This window comes from Cryptomeria japonica, chromosome 4, assembly GCF_030272615.1.
Source record: "Cryptomeria japonica chromosome 4, Sugi_1.0, whole genome shotgun sequence".
In the NCBI taxonomy this organism is placed as follows: Eukaryota; Viridiplantae; Streptophyta; class Pinopsida; order Cupressales; family Cupressaceae; genus Cryptomeria; species Cryptomeria japonica.
Window position 1 is genome coordinate 443,258,411 of NC_081408.1, and position 7,013 is coordinate 443,265,423.

The following is a 7,013-nucleotide window of genomic DNA, read 5'->3' on the forward strand; positions in this document are numbered from 1 at the left end:
CTACAAAGCTAGTTGGCAGGACAGTATCATCAAGGTGAGTCTTCAACATTGATGATCTCCTCTTCTCCTGCAAGACCTCCACCTACGAGCCCCATTATTGATTTCCCACCATCTCCAGCACCTTCTGGCTCTCAATTGGTTGAGATCACTCCTCATGAGTTGGAGGATTTAAAACAAGCTCAAGCCTTGTATGCAAAGAAATATGAAGAAAGAGTAAAGGCTATAATTTCAAGTTTTGTCGACACCATGGGGGCCTCATTATTGTATAACAATATGAGCAAGATTCTAGATATGTGGAATGAACTTAATGGAGATAAGGCCATTTTAATGCCTATTTTTGACAAGTGGAAGCCTAGAGAGCACGATTTGGAGCTTATTTGTGTATCCTATGATGAAGCAGGGGCTTATCCTATTATCAAATCCACTTGTGATACCACAAAGGACCTAGTAAAATTAGCAGAAGGAATAGATAATGCAGATAGGAAGATCAATTTGTACAAGAAAGAGTACACTGATCAAGTATTTGAATTACTTCCAGGGGGTTTTGCTAGCCCAGTTCAATTGAAGGACAAACAAGTATGGCTTAAGGAATTAGAAGCCAAATTGTCAGTTAGAATAAAAGGAATTATTAACTCAGAAGATGCTTCCTTTTTTGTCATAAAAATTGAGGAGATAGAGAGAATCAAGTCTCATTATGGTTGTCTTAATTCAGAGGTTAACAAAATGAGGAATTCTTGGAAAAGGTTAGCCAAGGCAAAAGCAAAAGTGATTAACTTCACGTGGCTAGCTGATGATGTATACAATGAGTGGATAAGAAAATATGCCATACAGGATGTAGAGCAGTTAGAAGAGGCTGCAACTGGACAACAAGTAGAAGAAGCTGTGGAGGTTGAAAAGGACTTGTAACCGCATTTTGTAAAAGATTTTGCAACTTCTTCTTGAAAAGTAATGATTGTAACAAACTCTCCTAGGAAAGTCCGAAGCTTTGTATGCATCTATATTGTTATAAATGGATACCAGGACTAGTAGAAAGGGATTGCAAAATTGTAAGAAAATGCTGCAGAAATTTATCTAAGCTTTTCCAAGTTTTAATGGAGAATATTCGAAGGTTTCTTGTAATACTTTTTTGAAGAAAATATCAATATACAGACCATTGGTTTTTGAGTTAGAACTTTGTGTTGTCTTCAAATGTGTTTGCAAGTGTTTATTGTTTCATTCTAAATAATCCAGGGTTATTTCGTTTGAATAGGGGTTGTAAGGAATGTAATGCCCCGCCAGGAAACCCCTAAGGGTTTAAATTAAAAACACTCAAATAGAGTGTAAAATTTTTTTTTTAATAATAATTAAAAGTGTTAATGAAAAGGTTACAATATTAAGATAAATTGAAGTTATCTCAAAGTTATCTGTCAACTTAGATATCACAGCGGAAGGTTCAAACAATCCTAAGGAGTTTCCTAACGCCATTACATAACCTTACACCCAACTCATCTTGCGTCATTAGATCCATTTAACTGGATAACATAATTGTGAGATAATGCATAGGTCTTAATTACATATGTGTTCAAAGATATGACATCTTAAACTTTTAGGAGGCGTTCATTTACTTTAGTGGTTAGGAGGCCATCGAGGAGTTATTTATTCAATGCACTTAATTTCATAATTACATTAAGAGGTCTCCAACTAGGTTCCAAGCGTCTAATAAAATGAAGTTCATTCATTGGGTTTAAGGAACCCATCCACACTTGACATCTTATGAATTTATGTTAAAAATATGCCTAATGAGACTCATTCATTTAGGGTTAAACCGCGACTAATAAAACGAGGATTCCTTCATTAGATTTTACAATATACACCCACATTTGATATCTTTCTTAAGTATTAAAAGTATGGTTAATAAGAAAAATTCGTTCCTTAAGGAGTAAACTTCCATTGGTAGAGTGTGGTTCTCTCATTAGGGTTTGAGCATAACCAAACTAAAGATTACGGATGCTTTATGGAGGATAAATTGTGAGAAGCCATCGAATTCTTTGAAGTTTTAATAATACTACTAGAAGGCTAAAATCATTACGTTGAAAATGTATTAGGGCCACATGAGTTCATCCTTTAACTTTAAGATATAGTTAGCAAGATGATATTCATCATTTCGAGATTCGAATATTAAGATCATAGTGACGTCCTTCTATTAAGATTAAAATACAATTGTCTTATTGCACATCTCTTTCTTTTTTATAAACAAGGTTAATAGGAGGGAGATACTTTTACTAAGTTTTAATGTATCAACAACTAATTGAATCCTTCCCTATTCAGTTCTTTTTTTATCAACCATAATTAAATTCATTTATTGGGGTTATAAATATGGAAGACTAGTTGAGATAACCCAATTTTAAAATTAATCTGGTGAGGATCATTGATTATAATTACAACATAAATTACTAAGTATATTCATCCAATATACAACATGAATGCCTAGTTGAGTCCGCACGATTATTAAGTTAATCTGGTGAGGGTTATTGGTTATGATTTAAGCGTGAAATAACTTAACAAATTCATTCAATGTAATGAAACATAATTGACATGGCGTGATTTATTTACTAAGGTAAATAAGGTAGGTATTTATATGATGTGCATCCTTTAGAATTCAATCTAGAAATTGTGACATAAGTTTTAACTTGGTTTCCCTTTTACATTCATTCCATTGACATGCTTATTAACAAATTAGTCCAATGAAGTAATTCTAGCGAGATTTCTCCCACTATCACAATTTAAATTATCATTATCAAATTACTTTTTTTTCCACAACTTTAATTACAATATTTTAAATACTTGCCATAATCAAAATTCACCATGCTTTATGAACTTAAATAACTACGTTTATCCAGATGAATAATGTTATGCACTTAAAATTGAATCCATTAATTTTCCACCATGCACTTATGCAAGAATACAACCATTCATGATAATTTAAAGCATAAAACAAAGTACGCTAAAAACATCGCATAACACAGGTATGATCTCGGAGTTCACCCCGGATGGGCTACATCTCCGGGTCTGCTCAACTGCAAGACCCCTTTGGTATTATATCGTTAGGAATACAAAATTTGTAAGTCTTTTTTACACCTTGCCTCTTAGGCGAATAAAATCAATGCACAACAGACCTCTCGGTCGGAGTTTACATAATGGTCCCTTTTAAAGCGGTTCAAATTGTAACAAAACAAAAGAAAACGAACCAACCTAGATTCTCTTGTTTGACGGTACCCTAACTAGGGGTTTGACCGACTTATGACCAAACACGAGCATACCAGACTCACTATTACTTAACCAAATTTTATTACAGCAACTTAATCTGCAAGGACAACATCCGGAAGAGGTATTCATTTTTTTTGTTTTTGTTTTTTTTTAATTCTTTTTTTTTATATCATTACTATCCATTAATGTCGATTCAAGTTTATGGTTTTGTTAGACTAACTTTTATTTAAAACTTCACATTAATCCATCATTAATAATTAACTCATGTTAATAATGTGTAAAACCCGAGCAGGTCAAATTCAAGAGAAATCAATAACTGTAAACGAATTATAAATCTACCAAGAGACGGTTATCTAAATCCAAATATTATTTGCTAACTTGAAATTAAATAATATAATAGAAAGTTGAATTTAAAATTAGATGACATAAAAGAGAATTGAATTTAAAAACTTCTTAACTATATTTATCCCCTTTCATTAATTTCACTACACTTATTAATTCTTACATAATAATAAAAAAAATGTAAATTAATATATATTAAAAATAAACCAAAATAAATTAAAATAAATTAAAACTTTTTTTTTCAAAATAAAAAGGGAGGGAAGACCACGTGGGCCCTCCCCCTTTGGCAGCCCAGCGCTACCATTGGTAGCGCTGCTACCAAATGGTAGTAGGCCGCTACCTTTGGTAGCGCTGCTACCAAATGGTAGCAGGCCGCTACCTTTGGTAGCGCTACTACCATTTGGTAGCAGTCCGCTACCTCTGGTAGCGCTGCTACCAACTGGTAGCAGTGCTGCCATGGGGGTTGCTTAACATATTTTTTTTTAAATTTTTTTTTTTAAATTTATTTTGTAATAGTAAATACAGAAAACAGTCTTTAAAAAAAATATAATAAATTCCCAAATGCTTAACACACAGTCTCACAGACAGGGGTTTTAAAAAAAACGTTTTCCAGCAACCCCTCTATTTGTATATCCATATATATTTTGTTTTTTTTTCCAGATCTAATTAGAATAAGGAAGCAATACAAAAGAATATGTGAATATCTCTCCAGAACAACAGCCTGAAACCACAAAACACAAAGTATTTCCCAGCAACCCCATTTTTTGAAAAACAAATACAGTCACAACCCTCTCTTCTCCATTTATTTTTGTTTCTTTTTCAGAATAACCAAAATATCAAAATGGGGGAAGATTTCCAAATAACAGTTCATGATTTTTCCCCAAACACAACAAAAATGTACAAGAAAACTCTTAAATAGATAAGATTTTTAGCTCATAAGACAGTAACAAAAATCTTGATCCAATGACCCCCATAATTTCAAACAAGAACTCAGATTTCTTTAGGGAGAATCCAACATATTTCTTTTTGGTTTTCAAATGAAATAGAAGATAACAAGAGGCCTACCTCCATTAGCATTCTTGGCATGAATTTGATGGAGAGCTCCACCTGCAACTCCAAGCAAGAGATCTCCATTCTTTTCTTCCCAAAAACCATGTTTTTCCCCAAAAAAATGACCAAAAAGCCAAGAACCCCCAAAATGCTTGCAAAACTAGGTTAAAAAGAAAAACCCTAATTTTGCCCTAATTTCAATTTCGAAATTAGGCATTTATCTTTAAAATAAAATGGATAAAAAAATGGAAACCTCTTATTCAATCCCTCTTATTCATTTTTCCTTTAAAATTAAAAAGCTTCCATTTCTTATTGCGTTTTTTTTAAATTTTAATTTCTCACTACAAATTTTAGGCCTACTTCTTATTTCGAAACTATTGACCGGGTAAGGCATTTGATTAATTTAATTTTTTTTTAAATCAAACTTTTATACTATATCGACTTTACAAGTAAAGAGAAAATAATTTCGTTTAAATAATAATAATTTACCCCTTTTTCTTCCAAAATGCGAAAATGAATAATTTATTTCTATCTCCCAAATGACTTTAAAATTTTCCTTTCTAAAACGCATAACTCAATAATTTCGTTATTTTAAAATTAGCTATTAAATTAACTCGCTATAACATAATAAAGTGACATTTTTTAAATAAATGACTAATCTAATGCAAGAGTCTTGTTTATTCAAATTTCTCAACTACAAATGCATAAAAGTTACAAATGCGTAAATGAGCACACTAACCCCAGTTAAATACCTTAAGCTTGCTACAATAATAATTTAAAGCAAATCTCTTAAATTACTGATTAATCGTATAAAAGAAACTACCTATTTAAATTTCTATATCTCTAATGTGTACGTTTAATCATAATTTTGAATTTAATACTTAGGATAACAAACCTCACTTACCTCGCGCAAGGCACGCAAATCGAGGAAGTCCTCCAAATCTCTTGACATGCATCCCAATGAAAGGCAAGCCCCACGAATCCACACACGATGCTCACCTAACCATGGCTAAGGCAAGACGAGAGTTATATGACCACTAAATCCGAATTCAAAAGATGAAGGAGCATACTCAACCTTGCAAATTCCAAAGGAGATAAACCTTGCCCTAAGCGGTGTTGTACCTGCAATCTCCTGCACCCATGAATTCATACAAGCATGCATATACATATACATATTCAATGAAGGCGTTAGCTCAAGATTCAACACAAGGGTTAGGAACAATTACATTTACACGAAAATCGATGCAAAAACACAAAAATAAGTATGCACAGTTATTTATATTATCTAAACTACACATTTCACCATGGTTAACCTACCATTCAAGAATGCCACATAGGAAGTCAATCATGGTCAAACGGGTTTTTACAAGTCTAACTAGGGTATGGGCATTACAAGGAAACTTTCAGTAGATATGCTTCTTAGCTTTTCTCTTCAGGAGGGGAATTAAATATGCAGGAATCACTTCTACCGGTAAATTCCCTGTGAGATCTTTTGAATCTTGATGAGCGTAGTTTAATTTGGTATGAATAAATTCTTATGTGTGTCAGGCATATATAGGGATCTACAGAAGCCAAACTAATGGGATATGTAGAGATATTTGATTGTGGGAGTATTGTTTGAACTTAGATGACTCTGTGACCTTGGATAAGGCACTGGTATAGATCAAGGTTGTCTATTACATATTTTGAAGGTCAATACTGAACATGAGTATAATTTTCATTCCTTTGTTTCAGTTAGTTTTAAGGTGATTAGATCCACTGGTTTTTGGACTGGTTTGCTGTGGATTTGTCTTTTGAAAGTGTGAATTTAATTCACAAAGGTATACCCACCTGGACTTTGACTAAGTGCGAAGTGTAGAAGGTTAATCAAACCTTGTCATATGTTGTCCTGGAAGTCTCTTTCTCTTTAATATCTCTTCTGCACACAGAGTTATCATGTCACTATAAAGGATGTTAAAGTGGATCAGATTTTGAAGACAACACACCACTTTTACCTTTTATTTTACACACTCCGTCTCTGAATTCCAGAGTGAGTCCATTATCATTCAGTTGGGAAACACTCAAAATGTTGTGTCTGAGACCTTCAACCCAATACACATTGTCAGCACTGATTTTTCCATTCAGAGAGATGGACCCTCTGCCTTTTACCATACATGGCGCGTCATTACCAAAATTAACCACGCCACCATTATACTCTTCCAGAGATAGAAACTTACTCCGGTCACCAATCATATGGTGAGAGCAGCCACTATCAATAATCCACTCATTGGAATTATCAAAGCGGGAGACAAGAGCCTTATTGTCTGACACATCTTCCTTCACTACTACAAACACAATGTCTTCAATATCTTCATCTTCTGATTCCTCATCAATGA